We start from the raw sequence: 24,676 nt of genomic DNA on the forward strand, positions 1-24,676 counted from the left end.
TTCCTAAGTGGGAGGGTTTAGAGATGAAGAGTGGACATTGGCTGAAGAGACTAACACCTCTTTTTTAAAAAAAAATCAGAACATGTGCTTATATTGGGAAGCTTTTGTAGGGAGGCCGATGGAGATTAATGTGGAAGGGAAATGTCTATTGCCACCAAACCACCTTCTGTGTGTTACCAGGGGAAATCTACTTTAAGCAATCCAAAGAACAGCAAGTGGGAACGATGTTTACCCAAAGTTAAAACAGTCTTTGATATGTGGAACTTCCTGGTGAGTGGGGAAAAGAAGCAGTGGAAATCCTTTGGAAACTGTAGGGCTTTGTATCCTGACTCCTTGTAAGGCAGATAGTTAGATGGGAAGAAGTGCTGACTACTGGGCTGGATATTTTTGGACACCGGCATTAGTCTCTCCTTGATGCTGTTAAATATGATTTTCAAATACGGATTAGACATCCAGATACAAAACTCAGAGACAGACAAGCCATAAAGGGAAAAGTTTCTATCTCTTCTGCCTTTCCCTTGGTTGTCCCTCTCCTCTCTCCAGAATCAGTCCAGCTACCTGTTTGTTGTGATCTCCTGAATGTTGTGCTCTGTGGGTGTGTATTAAATAGGAACATATTATAACTCCTTTCTGTGCCTTGTTGTGTTTGCCCCTTACAGTACTACTTGCAGTTTGTTGCATATATTTAAGTACCTTCCTGCCTCCTTTTTCGTGGCTATCTAGTATTTCATTGTATGGATTTTCTAAAATTCCTTTAACAGGTCTTCTGTGAACAGACATTATGGAATTTCTAACTTTTGTAAGCCTGATTATTTTACGAGCAAATTGCCCTTGGGGCTCTGAGTCCTTTGTGTGGTCTTTTGATTCTCAGCAGAAACTTCTCAGCCCTGAGTCTTGAGCGGGAACTGATAAAGATCAGACTGTTATATTAGGTCAGGAAGTCGCTTGATCTCAATTTTCTCCAGAGCCTATTTTTAGCTTCTGAACAGTAATCATGGTAAGAAGTCTTTCTATCTCTTAGCAGATTAAAATGTTCCCTTTGAAAAGGTCCAAGAAACACGAGTTGGTAACAGTTTTACAAATTGGTTAGGGACATTGAGTATTTATTTTTAGAAGGACAAAATGTTTGTTCTCTGAAAGTTCTATCTCTTTTATTCTTCATAGCCATTAAAAGTTTTTCAGATTTATTTTACTATAATTCATGGAGATTTGGAAAATTAAATGGAAGGTATATATTTCCTTAAATGCATAGTTACCTATTACTTCTTTGTTCTATTCTTTGAAGACAATTATGGGAACTGTTCAGTTTTAACAAAGAAAACATTCATTTACTATCTGCATTTTCTGTCATTTATGCATTTTTAGATCATTTTAGCCAATTTCAGGGAAAATATCAAATATCAGTGAGTGATAATTATATCAGAAATTGAACAGCAAGGCAATCAAGTGGAAAGTTGGTAGAAGTATATGGGTAAGTGATTTGGTCCATCTATGTTTTTCTGACTCAATTCTATCCATATCAACTCAGAGATAACAAAATTGGCACTATGTAACCCATAATCGGAAGAAAACAATGCTGTAAATCCTTTGAGAAGTGATTTTAGAATTTAATATTTTCCTGTCAGGAGATTTATGACCTGACACTGAAAATTATTAAGGCTCAGATCCAAATACTTTGTTCATTTCCACTTGCTCAGCATTTAGTAAAAAACTGGAACACGCTAACCAGATATTGGTTAGCCAAGCCTTGGACTCAAGATTTGATATCCTTGTCACCATGTGTGAACGTTGAAATATTTGGATTTTAATATATGCAAATGCTTTTCTAATGTGTAATGTGTTAGGTGAAAAATTATTACACATGCCATCAATTTAATTTAAAATGCTTCTCCTGAATATTTTATAAGTCCCTGGAATAACAACATACCCTTAATGAGCATTAAGAAGTTATGCTTTCTTGTTTTGCTAAATCATGTGGTCTCCATTATACTTAATACACTGCCTCAATTTATTCTTTTGTGCTAGGAATTTTATGTTAAAATGGAAAATAATCAACCATCCAAGTTGTTCTGCAATCACATTCACTTGGGAAATTTCATTTATAGATATTTGATACATTTTTGGAGGAGTTTGAGGGATCTAAATCGGTTCTTTTATATCTGTAATTTGGTTATATATAAAATTAAAGTTAATCTAAGTGGACAGAATCAATATTCTTCTAAATTTAATTATATGGCCAGCATCCAAGTAAGAAATTATTCTTTTTCGTATCCTCCCTTTCCCTTTTCTTACAGGGTAAAAGAATTCCTTTGCCAAAGTATGTTGGACAGTTCCCTGGTGACAGGTTCTATAGAAACCCATTGCTGTGCTGGTAGCAACATGAGACAGAGGGGAGGGGAGTGTGGGTGAGGAAGCAATTGTGTTTTGGAGATAGTAATATGCCTGCCCTATCTTCACATCACAGCCCAGCCAAGGGGACAATGTTTCATTGGAAATGGATCTTCAGTAACTATTTCTAAACCAAAGTTATTAAAGAAGATGGTATTTCAGGCTGAAGCATTCTGGGACAGAAGGACAGGAATAGTGAGGAAATAAATTATAAGTTAGACTGGACTTGCAGTTTGAAGATCCTACTATTTATAGTTACGTTTGGTGTGGGATGCCTGGAAATGTGGCAATAAATTGAAGCTGAGATTTTATTTCAGGTAATAACTTTTATGTTTATGTCCCTGGGAACATCAGTAAAACAACCCAAGGGAGTATTAGAAGAGCTGGATTGTACAACCATCGGTCTTTGTGTTCAGTGCCATAAACAGGTTTTTATGTTGTTAAGGAGTAAGTTGCTTACAATGTTTTAAGAAGGTGATTTGACTGTAGCTCCATGAAACAACTAGGTTGAGTTGTTGTGGTTGATACTATAGAAATTACTGATGGGCAAATGAAATTTTGGCAATAAATTAAAAATAAGTTTAGTAATATATAAGCTACATGAATTATTTCTAACTTTGTGCCTGTCTTTTAAAAAATAAATGGGTTATGAAATTTGTATTGTTAATGCAGGTTTTAATTCTTCATTTTGTGTCATCACAGATAAATATGTGTTTAGCCGCTACTATGGAGAAGACACAATGGAAGATGCAAGGGAACATAAGAAAGCACTTTGTCCTCAGTAGGTCTCAGCAATCTGGTTGAAAAAAATCCTGGTAAAAGTACAGGAAATAAAAGTAACCATAACCCCATATAGGTTATGATCTTATTATAGGTGTTATGCAGAGTATCAACACATAAATCATTTGTCTAAACCCCCAGGATAAAGGAAACAAATTCCTTTTTATAAGACTAGCAAAGACAGAAGAAATCAACATTTTTTGGGTTCTGTTTCATGTCCCTTCTTAAAGAACGAGAATTGATTGAGCACTTATGAGCTGTCAGCACTGCTCTGTGTGCTCTGCATCCATGAGTCCCTCTAATCCTGACATCTTGTGAGATGGGTACTGTGATTGTTATTCCCTTGGAGCGGATAAAGGAACTGGGGCAAAGGATGATTCATTAGTTGCTCAAGGTCATAGAGCTCATAACTGAGGGAGCTGTGTTAGGAAATAGGAAAACAGCCAGCCCGCTGGACTTCGCAGTCAACACTCTTAACCTCTAGGCTTTCTACCGTCTCATGTTGCTTATAAGTTAACACCTCTCTTTCAAGCTCAACAGATGTCCAATCTGCCCTAGTCAAATACACGCCATAAGCTAGGATCAGACACTTGAAATTTATTCCTGTATAAAATGATGATATGTTATTTGGATGCAGATGTTCACGGCTCTTCTCATTGGGAAGTAATGCGTTGTACCCCCGTCAGTATGGAGTCCTGCTTGGAATAAGACTCCATTTAAAAAATCAGCCATATTAAAATGTTCCTGTGTGTGAAATAGAGAATGAAAGATGAGATTGGGGAACTTTGTGTCATGTTTTTACTTCTGATAGCCGGATTTTCTTGATGAAAGCAATAATGGGTCATGGATTTCTAATTATTAAAAAAGTAGCATCCTCTTTTGACAGCTTTGCTCTTGTTATAATTTCAATAAGGAAGAGCTGAAAGCAAGTATGCTGGACTTTTGTCTGATAAACTTGGATCTTAAAACAGACTTTGGAATACATGAGAAGGAAGACAAACTGTGTATGAATACCTAGTGTCTAACATTTAGAAAAAAAAAGAAAGAATCTGCCCGGCTAGAGTGGCTCAGTTGGTTGAGCATCATCCAATGCACGGAGAGGTTACTGGTTCAATTCCTGGTCAGGGGCACATTGGTGGTGGTGGTGGGGGGGGGGGGGGGCAGTTGATTGATGTTTTTCTCTTGCATTGATGTTCCTCTCTCTTTCTCTCTCTCTCCCTCTCTCTAAGCATGTCCTCATGTGAAAATTAAAAAAAGGAAGAACCTCTGACTTGCATTTCTCTTTCCCAAACATGGGCTTAGTAACTGGCTGCAGTTTGTCACTGATAACACGCTGCCTTGGTGCTGAATATGTTTTGCCTGAGAGCTACTGAATCAGCCGCTCACTAAAAGTAATGGAGAGACAGGCGAAAGCCCCTGGCAACCTGTGGGATTGCTGTTAAGGCCAATAGGACTTTCTACTTTAGGGAAAATTGATGGTGTAAGGCCCCACGCCGTGTCTCATGTCTTTTCATTAAACTGCTTTTGTGCTGCCGGGGTTTCTTCATGAATTTTATTGTTCTGTCTTGCACACATGGCCCAGTATAAAAGGCCTTGAAAGTGGATGGTTCTACTGAAAAAATTTGCCTGTAAAAACAAAGATAGGGAAAGAGGCCTGCCCTAGTTATGCCCAGAAAATATGACAATAAGCCATCAGGAAGAGCTCTGACTGATCTTGTATTTTCTGATGACGTGTGCTCCCTGTCGACACAGTGTGGGATTAGAGGGGGAAAGCTCCATGTCAGGACACGCTCCGTCCCAATGCCCTGGCCTCCGCGGGAGATTTTAGAATGGAATGCTTTTCTACATACACCTGCTGGGTTCGCCAGCAGCTTTGGGATCAGAGCCCTTCCCGAAATAAGGGAGAATTGCAAAAGGACCATAATTCAGGACTAGGGATTAATGGAAGGGTTGCATGTTGTGTGTTGTCATCCAATGGATGAAGTGTTTTCCCCACATATCGGGTCAGCAACCACACCTCATACTTGCATTTTCAGTAACGAGTGGAATGTCAGTGGCGTTGATCGCAGTGGGTTTCTCTTCAGACAGCACAAAACAGGAATTACTTTAGTCATTCCAAGACTCACCTGTGGAGATGGTGAACATATTCAGAATTCTCCATTTCCACCACATTTATTACAAAAAGATATTTACTGGAGAGGGTCCTAAGCATCTGGATTTTTAAACTCTCTACCTTGACTTAAATCGGTTCATTGGATTAGCATGTTGTAGGTACCTAGTACTAACTGCTATCATGAGAAAAGATTTTCTTGAGAGATGAAAGCAGTGAAATATTGGAGACAAGGGCTTTGGTTTTCAAAAGACCAGGGTTTATAATGTGGTACTGTCACTTACTAGTTGTATGAAATCTCTCTTTTCTACACTTTCCTCATTTGATAGGTGGGGACAATGCTACTTACATTGTAGGGGGTGGAGAAGGTCACATGTAAAAATATATGCGAGGAGTATAGTGTCAGACCTTGGCTACTCAGAGTCTGGACCTCAGGTCAGCAGCAGTCAGCATCACACCAGGAGATGTTAGAAATGCAGAACCTCAGGCCCTTCCCAGAAACTCCTCAATCAGAACCTCTGTTGGAGGTGGGAAGGCGGAGATTCCAATGTCCATTAAAGTGTGGCAAGTGCTGATATAGAAAAGACAAAATGTTTGTTAGCAGTGTGTGTGATAACTGTTGGGTGCTTTACAGTTCTGAGCTGAGAACCTTAATAACATCTGACAGTTGAAACAGAAGCATTTTTATGCTATTTCTGTGTGAGTGTGTGTGTGTGTGTGTGTGTGTGTGTTTGTGTGCGCACGTGCATTCTCTTTATTATTCATTACTAACAAAAATAGTTTTTGTTGCTGGTGAGAATTATTTGAATGTTTAGTAAAACTTTCAGAATTGCCTCTTAGATCTTAAAATAGCTTTTAGTTATCTCCTCTTTACATTTATGCATTTAAAGACAAACTTTTAAAGCCAAAGAAACAGTTTAAAAGTAGGTACACGATGTTTACAAATAAAAGTTCATCTAACAACCAATAAAATGGAAACTTATGAATGTGTTAGGAAAATGCTAGCCAGAGTTTTGTAAATCAGATCAAATAAAATATTTGAAAACTATGCTATTTGTTGACTCCCATAAATTTAAAAGTACGTCTAACAAATTTGCTATTCTTGCAATGCCTACATTTAATGAGTTTCCCATCATTATTGGAATGAGAAATCAGCATTGCGAACCCTGTGCTAAACTTAATTTTTTTATTTGACTTTTCAACTCACTAATACATTGCTTGTAACTTTGCCTTGGCAAAAATACTAGTATATATAAAAGATTAAATTTAAGAGGCACCTCCATTGTGTTTCTCAGAGAAGTTTTCAACTATGCAACTTTGAAAGGAAGGCAAAGATGCATTTGCCAATCTACACCTGGACTTAAAATATTACTGAAACCATTTCTGAAGGATTTTGAAAAGTTTCTTTCCAATTATTAAAATAAGAGCATTTTCTTTTAACAGCAGACAATCAAAACATCCACCCAATTTTTTCCCACTTGGAGTACCCACTGAGTGAGAAAAGTAATTTTTTTCGCATATAGAATCTATTTTAGTTAGTCCAGCAGGTTTCTGTTGTTGTTGTTGACTGATTTTTAGTTCCACAATACATAACCTTTAACAACTCATGATGGTGGGAACAAAAGATATTCTCTCAGTTTACAACTCAAGTCATTTCAGCACCTGCTGCTCCCCTTAGGCAAGCCTGGCTTTTAACAGGCTCATCAGCAAATCTGTGGGAGAAAAGTCTTGAGGGCATTCAACCACACTGAGGTGCCCACAGTGATCATCAAGGATGCTTCCAGGAACAGCCTGTTACATTCCAACATGTTTGAGGATATTAGGAAATCGCTGAATGTCTTCTAAGTGAGCTTTGAGCATGCCCCACCACCCCTATTGTCTGCACAGGTAATTGGGGTTGATCAGATTCTTGCTCATATTCTTTATCTTCTCTCCTCCATGTGCTCCATGGTTAATCTCTCATTACATCCACCAGTGACACTTCCGTCAGACTGGGAAATCTGTCTTTAACTTCCCGCTAAAGGAGGAGCTGTGCTGTGAATGGTATGAGCTCTCCTGTTTCAGGTCAGTAATGAGTGAGGCATGAAACCCTGTGCCTCGGCTCTCCTGTCCAACTCTGAAATGAGTGCCACAGCAGGATGGCTGGCTCTTTGAAGTATCCCTTCTTGTCAATCACATTGACTAATTACCAGCAGAGACTTGTTCACTTGGCAAACTTGGAATTTGCTCTCAAAAACACCACTAACTCATGGAACTTGAGGAACTGTCATTCTTTCTGCTGATTCATTTATTTTATTCCTTCGTTGCCTGGTACATGAGGAGGAAGGGAGCTCTATTTTAGTGGATAGAACTTGGTCCCTCAGTGAAATTCTGTGTGTGCAGAGAAGTCTGACGTTTCCTCTTCCTTCCACTTTGTTTCTCTCTTTGGACCCTGCCACTGTGACAATGGTGTTATAGAAGGAGCAGTGGGCAGAGAGCGAGTAAACCCTGTTCTCTGGTACCTGCACTGCCTCTGCCCAGCAGTGTGGCCTCAAGCAGTCCCATAGCCTTGTTAAGGGATCTTCCCAGTTGCCCATTTTTCACCGTTTTTATCTCAGTCATGCATGGGAGCAGGAATAGTCAGGAGATAATTAGCGTTTACTGTAATATATATATATCGGAGTGAATCATATGCAGTGACCATTATTGTAGATCAGGCAATTTGATAGGTTTAAACAAATAGATTTCTCTATCCATGCTTCAGGGCCTAAGGATGGATATCTATGTTTTGTTTATATCTATATCTATATCTATATCTATATCTATATCTATACCTATACCTATATCTAATATATATCTATATCATATCTATATCTAATCTATATCTATGTCTATATTATATCTATATCATATCTATATATTCCATTCAAATTGTGTGTGTATGTATATATATATATATGGCAAATTATACTTCTTAGGTATTTTCTTACTGTCATGATCATATCTGTCTTGAGTCTAAATAGTGGAGCAGATAGAAATAGTTCTTAGTATCCACAAGTATTTTTTTCTGTCTTGCCTTTCATATTACTCCCCACCCCCAATTTCCTCATCCCCACCCCAGGTTAAATCCAGGCCTTCAGAGCTTCATGTTCTTCTCATCTTATTCATATATCATCAGTCAGTCTACCTCATACCTCTCCTTGCCTGTCTTGCGTGTGATTTCAACACATCATATTCCATGCACTGTGTGAGATAAAAGAGGGCATATGAAGAAGAACTCAAAATTGATGATAAACTCAATAACAGGCTATTTTAAATAGCTATTACGGCTCAATGTTGTTAAAGATAATTCCATTTTAGCCAGAGGATCATTTGTAAGCTTTTAAAAAAATGTATGTGTGTGTGATCATGGAATTAGAGGGATAATAAAATTAAATGGGAAAGTGGTGCTTGATTTGGTCCAGAGAACACTCTTGAAGCTGTATTATTGGTGCATTCTAGAAAGGTTAGACCTTTTGAGAGTAACACTATATACTGGGCTTTTTCGAAGATTCAAATACTTGTCTGTTTAAGGTAGCGTGTGCCTAATGGCCTTATTAACTTTTCTTTCTTTTTTTTTGAACTAAGACACATTCCAATCAAATGGTATAGTGAGGCCCAGATGACAGGCAACCTGATGCACAAGAGAACCATATTCTGGGGTTGGCATCATTTCTGCTAAATTGGAGAGCTGGAATGTTTTTGTAACTGAATATTTCACTTACAATTTATATAAAAATAGTGCAAACATTCTCTTTCTGCTTTCTATTATGTGTTAGTCACAATTTCAAAGAGATATTTAATATCTCAAACTAGTTACATTTGTTTCATTCTTCTTTTAGATGAGCATTCCTTTGAGATTTCTAGTGGAAGAAATGGATAGCTCCCATGTCGGGAATCCTCCCAAGGGCCTTTCTCTTTTACTTGAAGCATCTTCTGACAATGACATATGGAAAAGTCTCATCTGTAGGTAAAGCTTTAATTAAAATCACCCCTTTAGTAGCATTCAACACTGTTCCTTTGCCCAGTTGTGACATAATCAGAAACATGTGTTTTCTTAGTCAGTACTTCAGGATTTAAATGTGAGCATCACAATTTGGATTTCTCAGACCTTGGGCATAAGAGAAAAGTGGTTTTAGATATTGGGATAGGGGTATTGAGTGTAGTTTTCATGATCATAAACTCTCACTGAGTAGCTAATTTTTGAGGATTACTACATTAAATACCAAAGAGTCCAGTTTTTCTTTAGGAGTAGAGTAAGATCCATCTTTGGTTGTCAAGGGAAAAAAATTCAGGTTTATCTTAATGAGAGTATATCACTGTTGATGCACTGCAGTTCTCATCTATTTACGAAGAGTTTATACAGTATCTTATTTTTATTGACTCTTCACCCAAAGACATGTGTTTTATTTATTTTTAGAGAGGGAGAGAGAGAGAAGCATCAATGTGAGAGAGGAACATTGCTTGGTTGTCACCCATAGGCACTCCAACCGGGGATTGAAACTACAACCTAGGTCAGTGATGGCGAACCTTTTGAGCTCGGCGTGTCAGCACTTTGAAAAACTCTAACTTAACTCTGGTGCCGTGTCACATATAGAAATTTTTTGATATTTGCAACCATAGTAAAACAAAGACTTGTATTTTTGATATTTATTTAATATATTTAAATGCCATTTAACAAAGAAAAATAAACCAAAAAAATGAGTTCGCGTGTCACCTCTGACACACATGTCATAGGTTCGCCATCACTGACCTAGGGGGTATGTGCTCTGACCACGAATCCAACCTGTGACCTTTTGATGTATTGGAAGATGCTCCAACAAATTGAGCCACATCGGCCAGGAAAAGAGATTATATTTTCTTATTGAAAAGATTTTATTCCATAGACAGAAGCAGAGTGTTTTTGTTTGTGTTTTGACACCTCACTAGTGTGTTGGTGTGGGGCATGCAGATTCAGCAGAGGTACCCAAGAGGTTTCCCTAGTGGGGGCACAAGAGGAGAGAACATAGATGGATAATAGTGGGCAGGGATGTAAAAATAGGACTGAAGGCAAAGTGCGGGGTCACTGTGGGAGAGAGAAATGGCAGCTAGTCTCAGAGTGGAGGAAGAAGCAAGAATAATGTCCCTGATGGAGAAAAATCATCCAATAAACATAGGGGGAAACTTGGGAAAAGGTCTGGGAGGGAGAGAAGGACTCTGGGAAGAACTGGGCCATCGTCTAGGAGGAGGGAGGCCTGGTTTGCAGAAGAGCATCAGGAGGAGAGCGATGACAAGGAAAGAACGTCATTATTGAAGGGCAGGCTTTCTTTAAAAACACTGTCCTTAGGGTGGGTTAGCTCCCTTCTGGACTAAATAGTGTTGCATGTTTACATGTTACTTACCCCTTCTGGTCTTCCTTGTCTTTGTAACTAGCAAGCCTAGCATTCTAGTTGCTCAGGCTAAAAAAAAAAACAAAACATGGAGGCAACGTTGATCCCTGTCTGTATCCCAGACCCAACATCCAATTGTCTTTCATTCTCATTGACTCTACCATAGAAAGATGCCAAGACCCACAGCTATTTCTCATCATCTCCTTTGCTACTTCCCTGGTCCAGACTATGTTCTCTCTTAGCCAGATTGTTACTTGATAGCCCAGCCCTTGGGTTTGGCCCTTGTTCTCCTATAGACGATTCTCATACGTCTACCTGAGGGGCCTTCCAAGCCCTCCAAAGTATCCCCGCCTCCCTCAGCATGAACATCCGAGCCCTGACTCTGTCCTCTGGGTCTCACCATCAGGGATTCTCTCCTGGCAGCACATGGAATGCCTTGGGGAGTTTTAATAGGCATGCTGATGCCTGGGTTCTAACCCCAACCAGACAACTTTGAAGCCCTGGGAATGATTCCTGGGCACTCTCAGTTTTGGGGTCTCAGTAGTGAGTGAGACCAACTCATCCCCAGATGGATTGGACTGCGGGGTTTGTCTTGGTAGTAACCAGTGAGGCTGCTCAGTCAGGAACCATAGACTAGTTTTTGGGTTGCAGCAGTGAGCGAGACCAAGTTTCAACTCTCAAGCCCTTGATAACTGGCAAGGAAGACCAGGGCCCCACCAGGTCATTGTAAAACTCTTTGTCAAGTGCTACACCAGCTGGATGAACAGATTTGGGGGGACACTCAGGGAAAACCAGGAAATTACACATAGTAGAGGAAAGTCAAAGAAATAGATCCTGCTGGGCCCTGGAGGTTGAAAGATTTTCCCTGAGAGAGCAGGAGAAAAAGTGTACCCCTAACATCCTGATTTATCTTGGCTATGAGATGCTAGGAGGAAACAAGTTGATGTGAATAAGAGCTGAGGCCTTTGAATCAAGCAAACCTGGGTTCAATTACTTAGGCAAATTATTTTACTAACCTGTAGAGCAGGGTTGGGGAACGTCTGGCCCACGGGCCACATAAGACCTGTGAAATCATTTGGTCTGGCCCTGTCATGCCATTAGGGGTGAGTTAATTAAATGTTTGGCCAAATATAGCAGGCTAATTTTTAAGCTGATGATTTTGTATGGCCCTCAAATGATGTTATAAATATCCAAATGGTCCTTGGCAGAAAAAAAGGTGCCCCACCCCTGCTTTGGAGCCTCAATTTTCCTATCTGTGAAATGGAGATAGTAATAGTACCTATCTCACAGGAATGTGAGAACTATCAACTGTATTGGCACATTATAAGTATTCAGTGTTACCAAAGTTAAGTAGGTATTTATTTCTTAGAAATTGGAAGGAATACCTTAAGACTCATGGTTCTCAACCTTCTGGCCCTTTAAATACAGTTCCTCATGTTGTGACCCAACCATAAAATTATTTTCATTGCTACTTCGTAACTGTAACGTTGCTACTGTTATGAATCATAATGTAAATATCTGATATGCAGGATGGTCTTAGGCCACCCCTGTGAAAGGGGTTGCGACCCACAGGTTGAGAACCGCTGCCTTAAGTGGTTCATGGGTTGCATAGGGTTCTGTGGTCTTCAGACCAGCAACATCAGCATAATCTTGCGGTTAGTTGATCCGAATTGCAATGCTTTGGCCTGTCCCAGAACCACACATCTGAATCTGCTTCCTAACAAGGTCCCCAGGCGATTCGTGTGCACATTACGTGTGAGGAGCACTTTTGTAAAGCTCAAAAAGATGAATAAGAAACAGCTCATGCCCTTATGGAGCTTAGAGGTCCCTGAAACAGCTTTAGTGTTTACAGAAATAATTATAATGTGATAAGTGACATGAGACAGCCACGCCAAATGCGAAAATGCCACAGATTGTTTCAAGCTAAAATGGAAAAGAGTATAAAGTTTCTTTTCTGCCTGATAAATTCTGAAAGTTCTTAAAGTCGCAGTGAGCCCTTTTCCTGCTTGGCCATCCTGCGCATGCTGTACACTGCAGAACTTAACATGTATGGAAGTGGAGAGCTGAATTTGGCCATGCATGTTAGGGACAGTTGACCTGCAGGTTGAAGATGAATCATTGCCTGAAAGAAAAGGAAGTAGCACAAGGTAGCAAAAATGATCCAAGAATTTTTTTCTATGAACTAAACTACTCAAAGAAAGATCAGAGTTCAGATAAAGCATCTGAATGAAAATATTACAGTTACCTTAATTGTTGATCCTCATGCTTTTGAAAAGAAAACTACTCTTTAAATTCAAAAGCAACGAAGAAAACCAAAAGCTGCCTACAGTTTCCCCTGTTGACATTGTGAACAAAATACTGATTTGTTAATTTTCTCCTTCTTATGGTACTGATTTTACCTTGTCTAGTTTACCACTGCAAGTTACCAGAAGTAAAGCAGTTTAGTCAAAGGGCATGATTAAACTCCTGTAATCACTGCAGTGTACTTATTTTGGAAGGATTGGCCTCAAAATGAATTTAAATGATTATTAAAATAGAGAAAGAGACTGTTATTGTTTAGTGTATCTGAGGCAAAGAGTGGTATGTGTGGGATTTAAGAGAAACTACACCTACTATCCTTCTACACTTACCCTTCCCCCCCCCCCAAAAAAAAACACCTTCCAAAGGAGATACAGAATAAAAGTTAAGACGACAGGATAAGTCTCACGAGATGCAATAATGCAGTCCCTTCTCCTGATGAAACGGAAAATTGTCAGGTTTATACAGAAACAGGTAGCTTTGAATTTGAAGGCTGTTTCAGTAATATTAAAAATATTATTGCATTTTACTTGAGTTCGCTGCACAAGTATTTGCTTTTATATTTTTATTTATTTATTTTCTAAATAAGCAGGTAAATTTTTCAAGTTTGGGGATATTTTACTTCAACTTGTGGTAAAACCACAAGACCTCCTATAATATTGGAAAAAACAATAAGTTGAAATAAGTCTTTAACTTTCTGTCACTGGCTATAATTACTTTTCCTTTTAATTGAATTTATCAGGGTGACTGTGGTTAACAAAGTGATACAGGTTTCAGGTACACAATTCCACAACACATCACCTGTGCACTGTATTGTCTGTTCACCACCCCAAGTCAAGTCTCCGTCACCATTTATCCCCCTCCTTCTCCTTCTTTCACCTACACACCCCCCTTCCCCTGTGACAGTCACCACATGGTTGTCCGTGTCCATGAGTTTTGTTTTATTTTTTTAATCTTTTTTGCTCAATTCCAGATATTTGATGACTGTGAATAAATTCAGTGGGGTTTTGTTCTCAATATAAAGATGTGAAATACATAGTGAAAGTGATTTTCAGTGACAAATTGGACCAGTGTGACTCTGACATGGCAGGAGTGACCTTGTTCATGGTTAATTTTACTTAATATTGTTTTGTTATTAGTAATCTTTAAGATCTGTTATTGTCTTATTTCATATTGTAATTTCGTCTGGCAATGGCTTTAGTGTTTATGTTTAAAACTTACTTCAAATTGAAATTTCCGACCTACATTCTTCAATTAATGTGTATTTGAATAAAATGACCTAAAATAACATGTTTGCCTTGCCAATAATATTCTTAGGACTTCTTAAAAGTTGTTTCAGACAAGGGAAGATGGAAGTTAGTATAAATTGGATAACAGATAATGAGAAGTATTTATATTATTTTCTTGGCTTCTTATGCACATGAAGTCAGTTCTTCACTTTCTCTTTAGGAATTAGCCATTCTCAGTTCTTTTTCACCACTATCAATTAAATGTTGAGGGACATTTCCCCCCACATTTCCCATGTGATGATGGCCCATTAAAATTCATATTGCTATGTGACATCTATTCTTAAATTGATTTTTATTTGAGCTCATTTAAATTTGACTTATTATTTATTGGACTTACTTCAAAAGGAAAATCTCTTGTTCATTTTTGAATAGTACATGGAGGACTTATATGATTACAAATAGTTGTGTTTAGAGAAATAAACTTATTTCTTAAGCAGATTTATTTGCTATAAGTTTAATGTGGTAACTAAAATGTTATTATTTTTATTTTACATGTCAGAACCTGGATATAATTGGCCAGCAAATATAATGCTATCATTTAGCTAATTTGCTGTAAAAAACTGTTTTTCAGTAAATATTAGTTTGAGCCATATGAAATTGCTATTTGACCATTTTTTACCTACAGATATGGCATTTGCATTTGGTTCAACCTAACACTAAAAGCCAGAACATGGAATGTTATTATAATTAAAACAATAACAAATCAAACCATGGAACGAGTAACACCTCACACTTGGGGTGCAAATTTTTGTGCTAAAGAAAACAAACACTAAAAGAAAAACATTTCTGAGGAACTTGCTATTTTTATTATCATTGCATAAATGTGAAAAAGCTAATTAAAACTATTAATAACCAGAAAGTTGAAGGTAAAGTTGAAAAGCCTTTACCAACAAAAGTTGGATACACAGCAAAAAATACACGAGTTTCTCTGAAATAACTTTGTGCTTCCTAACGAACATCAAACTAACCAAACTTCCTGATTTTAATTAGCGAGGAACAACCTCTTGGTTATTTTAATCTACTTTGGGTACTTATTTCCTTTTTTTTATTGTTACAGGATTAGATGAAATATTAGTAATTACACCAGTCTGTCCCTTTGTAAAAGAGGAGGTTGTGTTACAGTTTCTAAGGTGCCTTTCACCAATAGGCTGTGTTACAAATAGGAGAAAAACATCTAACATGGTTTAAAGAATATTTACTTAAGCAGTAATTATGACTGGAAAACATTAGAGTGGAAATGAGGTATGTTTTAGAGACCTCTTTGCTTTAGCTCATTTTTTGGGGGGGTGCGGGGGGAAGTTCATTAAAATAAAAAGAAATTATAAACATTTAAACCATGACTACTTTTCTCCTTGAACTTTAGTTCCTGTTGAAATTGGAAAGAAAACTATGTAGCAACTTCTCTGTGCTACCAAGAGTGCTCAGCCACCTTCCAGCGGCTCTCACAAAGGGTCATAGCCTTTAGCCGTTCCTTTGTTAAGTGCCCGTCATGTGCCAGGGCTGCACTCACAGGTTCTAGAACGTGGACCTTAGCAATGGAGATCCAGACACTTGTTTGATTAGCATATTTGGACATGCTTGCATTAACCAAACTCAAAAGATATTAATACATAGACCAAAATGTAAATATATTGGTTTATAGTAAGAGTTATTTGTCCCAAATGATTTACAATAGACATGCGAACCTGCTCAGTGCTGTCTCACTGGAAATTACAGCGAAAATTAAATTATAACTAGAAGGCCGCTCGGTGAGTAGGTCTTAAGAGGGAATGGGATGCCTTGCATGATTCCTCTGATATTTGGATGTCTCTCATTCCACAGTCATGATGCAACTTCCAGGGGGACCAGCTTGCTCAAAATTATGAAGCACAGTATGCCTCCTATAGATAGTGATTGGATGAGGATTATGTCTTTTGAAGATATCCCTTTCTGTCTCAATTTCACATTACATTTCCCTCCTTGACCAAGTACTTTATATAAGCTTGCTAATCCAACTTTCTAGCTTAATGACTGGCCCCAAAAAGGTGCTCAAGAAAGGCTTAATCAATGGACACTTGCATTAAGCAAGCACCAACGTTTTTATCTTCTAAGGGGTGTGTGTGTGTGTGTGTGTGTGTGTGTGTGTGTGTGTGTGTAATGACAAGTACACGATGCCTACCTCCTAAGCCTTGATGCTTTGGGAAAATAAACATTTTCTGATTATATTGTTTTGCAAAAGTTCTAGATATGATTGGGAATTTTTTAAAATTTGCTTGCCAATAAAGATCTAGATTCTTCCTAGAGATGAAGTTTCAAACCTCATCGAAACAGAGTATTCCTAATTCTCCCCAATTCGGTGACGCTCTTTTGATGATAGTGAGTATTTCTGTGGGTGTACGGGTAGGAGAATCCACTTTTGAGACACTTGGAGGTCATACTCAGATAATTAGTCATTTGCCAGAAACCTGAAATTTGTTCTTGGCTGTAATCTAATCTTCATTAAATTGATGTTTTTCCCTCCTAAAATGGCTATTGCATTATTAAAATTAGTGAATATGTGAGATACTTTGCCTGTAAATAGAACAGGTAATTTTAATATTTTGCTATAATCCCTCTCAGTATGAGTCTGCAATGCCAACTGATGGGTTGCAAAGATGTTTTCAGAAAAACCTAAGAGAAACCATGAACTTCTGTTTTCTATTTTATATTTCTATACCTGAAAAAAAAACACCAACACCTAAAAATACGATTTCCCTTTCTTTTTCTCCCCCTTTACTAAAAATAATTCATCTTGGTTTTTTACTCTATAATACATGCCAAAAGTCAGCCCAGAGTGAATTTTTATAGCCAACTTAGATCCCCAAAATAGAAATCGCTGACAGTTCCTTAAATACAGTAACAGTGGCAGGTGCCTTGGTAATAAATTCACAAGCTTCGAATTCACAAAACAATAAAGTTATGCAAATTGGAACATGTAGGAAGAATAATCGGAACCAAATAGCAGAGCAGTACGTTTAGCACTGAGGCATCCTGGTTTTACTAACAGAAGGCAAATACCCTGAGGAGAATCAGGGAAATTTAAGATCACGCAGGGAGATGCAGACATAATATATGAACACGCTTCATAATAAATGAGCACGGGTCAGGCTGACCAATTAACAACTGATTTCCCTGTTACCACAACCACAGACGGAGATGAGAAACCGATCACAAGTTCTGCATTTCAGATATATGTAACAAAAGGCGAGCGGGAAATAAAGAGACCTAACCCGATTGAAGTTATCAGAGTTGCTTTAATTGTTCTTTCAGCATCATTCCCATCAGTCATATGCAGGCTAGTGGTTTAGTTTTAGTCAAACAATCAAACATGTAATACATTTTTAATTCCACTTATTGTAAATGTCCCTGCTGAATCATCTTTTACTTTTAAACTCTGATATTACTGGTGTAATGGAAAGTTGTTCAGTTAACTTATTTTTAGGCAATACAAGGTTTTATTAAAACTTAAAATAGCTCCCATAATCATAGACAAAAATGGAACTGAGTAATGCAGTGCTACTTTTTGTTAGGTGTGTGGTAAAATAAAACTTTTTGAACCTATGGCTTGCAGGATGTAACAGAAATGTTTAACTTTTCTTCTTTTGGTTTCTATCACCTTTAAGTAACTCCCCCCAAAAGCAATATGGCTGTTGGGTGCATAAGACAAATGTATTGGAATAATGATTATTTTTAAATAGAATAAATTAATCATCCCTCTTGAGGCGAAGACGTAGTGGGCTACTATAAATTTATTGGAGACAGGAACCATGACTGCCCCTTTTCATGCTGTATTGCATTACCTAGCACCATCGTCTGGCTCTTGATGCATTATTATTTTTTTAATATTTACATTTTATTGGATCTATTTTAGAAGTGATATTACAGTTCTTGTTTTTTCTTTTTTTTCTTTTGTTGCGAGTATTACAGAAGTCCCCCATTTTTCTCCCATTGCCACGCTCCACCCGGATCTCCCCCGCCCCCCAGGCCTTCACCACCCGATTAGCTGTGTCCATGGGCTAAGCATATATGCATATACATTCTTTGGTTAATATCTTCCTGCCCATCCACCCCACTCCCCATCCCTCTGAGATACCTGTCTGTTCCATGTTTCCATGTCTCTGGTTCTATTTTATTCCTCAGTTTATTTTGTTAATTAGATTCCACATATAAGTGAGATAATGTGATTTTGTATTTCTCTGATTGGCTTATTTCACTTAGCATAATAATCTCAAGTCCCTTCATGATATCTCAAAGTGTAATTGATCCTTCTCCCCCCCCTTAATATGACCTGAAATAAAGAAAAATATCATTTGCAAACATATGTTCACAAAAATTGAGTTCAAGGGCACAGTGGGGACCATCTGTGCAAAGCCTCTCAGGAAAGGCAGGTCTGGAGAAACATCTAGTGTTAAATAGACACTGAGGTCCCCAGAGCCAGGTCTGCAACACACATATTAGACTTGGTCAGGCTCAGGCTACCTACCGGGACCACATTTGCCAACATTCAACAGTTTGTCTAAAAACAGTGCCTTTTGTTTTTTTAAGTCCTAATTAAATTTCTAAGAGAAGAAGATACTAATTTTTTCTGATTATTTCCTCACTTAACATTTTCAAATGAACAACCAAACTATTCCGGTGAAAACAAGGTTGAACAGTAAATAAATATCTTGTGACCAGAATTCCCCTATAAGACTTCCTCATCCCACCTCAAAGATTTTTTTTTCAGAAGTCTGCAATGTATAGCTGGTCGTGTGTGTGTGTGTGTGTGTGTGTGTGTGTGTGTGTGTGTGATTTTTCTAAAAATCCCCTTCCTAGTCACTTAAACTTGATTGTTGCTTCTCTCCTAGCATATAATCTTCCTAATCAAATTAATGAAGAATACTTTAAATTTTAGTGAGTGCATTTCATAATTAAACCAGGATAAAAAAGGGAGCACATTGGAAGAGGACTATGGCGGCAGAATCCAAAACAATTGCTCTGCCGCTGGCTACTCCGCACTAGATGTGAGACTGTAAGTAAATCATGGAGCCTCTGTTGATTTCAATTAATGCATCTGTGAAACAGTTTTTAAAAATTCAAGATGGTGATTAAGTGTTTGAAAAACACCACTTCTCATTTTGACCTGGCTTTTTGTGTTAAAGCTAAAGGAAGTTCCCTCTTTTCATGTACAATAGACATGGGCTAATAGTTTTGTGAGGGCCCGAGGGAACAACATGAACCTTCTAACAATGAGAAAATAGAGACCTGGTTTCATTTCATAAGTGGAGGACACTTTGGCAAAACATCCATTGTGAGAAGATAAACTTACACAATGATCCTGACTCAAAAGTATTTACTGTGGAGTATGAAGTCTATTTATCGTGCCCCATTGAGTTGCTTATGTTGTTAGATATTAAGTTATGTGCCCAAAGATACTATGTATAATATGTATGTATACCATATTCTCCAGATAAAATGTAATAAAACCAGATATTACTATCAAAAAGCTACACTACAAAGTAAACAACTTCTTGGAAGAAATAAGCCATTAAAAACTAATGGGTCAGAGGCATTTAGAAAGTAAATGGGGGGGAAAACCTGAAATGCAGCAGATTGTCCTCACAAACAAATATATACTGTTAAATAACTTCACAAAGTAAAACACAAATACCCTAGGAATTTGAAAAATATATGTAACTTATACCTAACCATATAAGGGGAATTGAATGAGATAAAATGAATGAATGAAACAGTAAAAAGCAAAGTGTATATATCCAAGAGCTGATTCTTAAAAGTAATAATGTAAAATCCTTTGGATATATAACTAAGAAAAAAATGTAATACACGCTTACTTAAAAATGAATCAAGAAGTCAAAATGAAATATAAATTTCAATTTAAAAAAGAAAGTATAAACTGATTCTCTGTGAAACCATGTAGCAGGAAATAATTTAGTGGCTGACTATAATTTTGGAGTAAAAAACTACAGTATCTGAAATGGAAGAAATTGAAAAAAACATTTATTAATAACTCATCAAAATGTTTCACCCATAAGCTTTTCAAATTTTTAAGAAGTAAATTAATGTTTATATTAATAGAAATTGATAAAAAGTATTCCAGTTAAAATTTTTCAAGATCACATAAATCAGAATCTAAAACCTAACTGAAAATATCATAAAAATGTATCTATAGACCAATCTCTTTTATGAATATATACACAAAAAGTCTAATTAAAATATAGCAAATTAAATCTAGTTATATCTTGAAAGAATAATTCACCTCAACCAGCAATGGCTTAGTGTCATGAATTCATTAATAATTAATTGCAGACATACGGCAAAAGAAAAATTTTACTAGATGTGGATAAAAAACATGTAAAAGTTAATACTTATTCCTGGCAGAAAATATTAATAAACTAGAAATAAAATAATCCCAATTATGCAAGAAAATGTGTCTCAATCAACCAGTATCATAGAGTGACATACATACCAAAGGCATTCTTGCAAGAAATCTGGCTGTTTTTATATTGAATGGCATATTACAGATGATTGGTGGTGATTACTTTTTCCAAATATCAAATAGTTTTCCCAGTGTATTAAAGAAAACATACATTTATTTTCATTATTTCCAAAAACTTGCTTAAAATAACAATAAATGTTAAAAGTTGAAACTTATAGGACAGAGAGAATGGAAGAGGTAATTGTGGAGGAAGGATGCTATGCATTTTTTGGAAGATGGGAAGAAGGTATGGGAGTGGTGACTAATGGAGGAAACTCAAGTTCAATGTCTCCAGTGAGCCTGGCATTGAGAAAGGAGATATTTTATTCCCCAAGACTCTAAAGGAACCAGGGATTATAGGTGAAGATGAGACGAAGAGCTGCATAGAATGATCAGTTGAAAGTTTATTTAAGTAGCAGTGAGATCCCCAGCTCACTCCATCCTATGCTGTTAGGACCATCCTGTGCTGTTAGGAGACTATCCTTGCCCTGCTTACTTGGGGAAGTGGATTATTTGAAGAAATTCATCCCTAGGATTTTGAGACTCTGGGACACCAGGGATATGGGAAGCTGGGGGTGAGGAATGAGATTGATAAACAGGGATTTAAAGTCTACATACTGAATGTGAGAAGGGTCAGCTTACTTCCCACCTGCTGGCCTGAAGGTCTGATCTTTCAGAAGAACTTTGAAAGAGCGATAAAACCTCTCAAGCAGGAAAAGGAAACAGCAACAAAAACAAACAAATAAAAAAACAACTCAGAAGAACTATATTTAATGTAGGGAACAGAAGAAACTCTGAAACAATTTTAAAAAGTCTCAGAGAGATAAGAAATCACGCCTGTCAGAATGGCTATCATCAATAAATCAACTGACAGCAAGCGTTGGGCAGGTTGTGGAGAAAAGAGAACCCTCCTGCACTGCTGGGGGGAATGCAGACTGGTACAGCCACTGTGGGAAGCAGTGTGCAGTTACCTCAAAAAATTAAACATGGAACTGCTTATGACCCAGTGATCCTACTTCTGGGGATGTATTAGAAGAACCCCGAAACCCTAATTGGAAAGAATATGTGCACCCCTATGTTCATTGCAGCATTATTTCCAATAGCCGAGATCTGGAAGCAGCCTAAGTGTGCCTCGGTTGATGAGTGGATAGGTGTGGTACATTTACACAATAGAATACTACTTCTCAGCTGTGAAAAAGAAGGAAATCTTACCTTTTTCGACAACATGGATGGACCTGTCACCCCAATAAATTCAACAATTTTTTTAAAAGAAGTGCACTACATCAATTAAACAAGAAGAGGGTCCTAAGTTTCTTTTATCATAAATTCTCTTCTCTGCCTTAGACTCATCACTCTTCTCTCACTCTTTCTTTCTTTTACTCTGTTTACGTAGACTCTAGATTTCTTAGTCCTACACAGTATTTGTGCCATGAGCCATCCTACATTCCTGCCTTGTGGCTTATTCAGCTGGGGGACTGAGACTGAGAGATCCCACCTCCTGATTCCTCCTGGATTGAGGAATCCAGGAGGAAAATGTCCTCATGGACATGTTCAAGGTTAGACCAGGCCCATGATGGTCTTCGTTTTTCTTAAAAAAATACTTTTTAAATTATAAATATATAAATATAAATATAAATATTTCCCCCCTGACTGGGTAGTTAGGGCATTGTCCCAGTACACCAAGGTTGAGTTCCATCCCTGGTCAGGGCACATACAAGAATCCACCAATGAATGAATCAATAAGTGGAACAACAAATCAATGTTTCTCTCCCTCTCCCCCCTTCTTTTCCCTCTCTAAAAATTCAATAAATAAAAATTTTGAAAATAGGCAGTTTTTATTGCGAATGTATGTTAATTCCTTCTCTCCATTTTTAAATGAATAAAACTGGTAGAAATTTGGTTGCAATCCCAGCCATTGGGGAGAAAATGAATTATTTTTGCTAGTTTAATCTCATGTAATAGTTCTAAAAAGCTCCTCTCTAAGTTGAGGTGGATGTAGATGAAAATGTCACAGTTGTTGATGAGTGAAAGCTGAAATTTTATCATGCTAATTTTATGTTTCATAAGCCAGCAAATCTATTGCCACTATTTATTTCTCATCTTTTTTTTTTTGAGGAAGCCAACTGAACGCTAAGCTCTTGTGGATGTATTTCTTTTAAAAGTAGTGGTGCCATACCATGTACTGTCATTATTTTAAAACCGTGACATTCTGACAGTGTGTCAGAAAAAGTGGTGGCTGTATGAAATTTACATGCCTAAGTTTGTAACTAAAACTAATTTTGTCAGGGAATATTTTATAATTACCAAATTAAAGAACTGTATAATTAAAGTAAAATGAGCTCTGCATGCGCCTAGAAACATAATCTCTTAATGCTTTTGTTAGTTTTTTTTTCCAATGACATTATTTGGGGCTATATATAACTTATTTCAGAAATAGTGACAGAAGTAAAATCATTTTCCAGAGATTTGGAGAAATCCATGAACAACTTACTGTGTTGAATTATTTTCTCATTCAATTTAGTGACTTTTAAAAGAGGAACAGCACATTGACCAACGTCAAATGCCCCTCCCTTCTCATACTTCTGTATTTTATTTATAGCAGAGGAAAACCTTTCTTCATGTCTTCCTGTCAGCTGTGCAGAGAGAAGCAGCTCTACTGAAATTGGGTAAAAGAATATCCAAAATTCTTTTGAGCACTTTGGGTTGGTCTTTGTTAAATTAAGATAGCTGTTTTCCTAGCTACGTTGATAGGGAGCTAAAGAGCTACTTATTTTTATAACACTCCTATATATAAAACTTTGAAAAGCCCTTTTAATGAGAAGAATTTATTTTTGCAGATTAACTTTGTCGAAGTGTAGTGAACATTGTCTGTATTTTGGAATTGAATGTTATAATGATATGAATCTTTAGTTTCCTGATCTAGAGTTTCCCTTACATGCACCCTTGCTCACTCTTCAGCCAGTCTGGTCCCCTTATAACAGGGTAAGACTTGAGGAGTGTGAATGTTCTTGTATGGACTTCATTACTATTCGGCAGGAAGCTTTATGGCCGCACTGGATAGATTTCATTATTGTGGGTGTATTTGAAGGAGCCTGTTTAGAAAATAATTGGGTAGGTGCCACTATATTTAAGAAAGAATGTGTATATTTTTGAAACCATCTCTCTTTCTGAAACTTGAAGGAGATGGAAAAATAGCATCTATATTTGTGAAGAAATTATATAGCTGTGAATGATAAATAAATCAACTCATGTCTCTAGACTTCAGTTTTCTCACCAGTAGAAAAGATGTTGCTACCTTCTCTAGTAAACTTACGGTTTTTGAATTAGATCATAATGTAATGCATATGAAAATGCTTTGAAAAGTGTAAAGCACTATGCACATATAAGGGGTTATTATTTTTTTATTGCTGTTTTGTTTTCTAGAACTACAATAGAGCTAAGTGCCTTTATTTTATTCTGCTAAACAAGAAGGGAAATAGAAGATTATTGTATTTAAGGTAATTCAGATCTAAGAAATTAGAAATAGAATGTGGACAGGCCTGCGACTAGATAGGCAATTTGCATGAAAGCATTTGAATATGCAAAAGCAACTTACTATGTTGGCAAGTAGAAGTAGGTGGTAGAGTGCCACACTGTTCATAGAAAGATATAAACATATTAAAAGGGATGATGATGTTGTGATCATAATAACAATTAAGATAGAAGCTCCACGGAGGCAAAGGTTTTTTTATTTCCCTTAATGTTTTCTGAACCAAGAATTAGGCTCAGTTCTGAACCAAGAATAATGCAATAAATATTAGGCACTTAATAAATATTTGATGATATGACTGAATAAATAACATTTAATGTAGATACATTTAAAATTTGCACCTGTTTCCCTGTAGCTCATCAATAATTTATTTAGATTTTTTCTGCTTCTCTTGAGATGATC

At 37.2% G+C, this 24,676-nt stretch overlaps 1 protein-coding gene across 7 annotated transcripts in view; it reads left to right on the forward strand.

Annotated features, from left to right (window-relative positions):
- The window catches only part of HDAC9 (histone deacetylase 9), a 751,983-nt gene that overhangs the window by 131,589 nt on the left and 595,718 nt on the right, over nt 1-24,676 (forward strand). Inside the window, exon 1 of one of the 7 annotated variants that reach the window (XM_070424403.1) lies at nt 23,394-23,411. The exons of the other annotated variants lie outside the window; for them this stretch is intronic. The gene's annotated coding sequence lies outside the window, so the exon portion shown is untranslated. Of the gene's footprint in view, nt 1-23,393; nt 23,412-24,676 lie in introns of those variants that run through there. 7 annotated transcript variants of the gene reach the window in all.

This window comes from Myotis yumanensis, unplaced genomic scaffold (genome assembly GCF_028538775.1).
Source record: "Myotis yumanensis isolate MYYU_CA2020_CCGP unplaced genomic scaffold, mMyoYum1.0.hap1 SCAF_9, whole genome shotgun sequence".
In the NCBI taxonomy this organism is placed as follows: Eukaryota; Metazoa; Chordata; class Mammalia; order Chiroptera; family Vespertilionidae; genus Myotis; species Myotis yumanensis.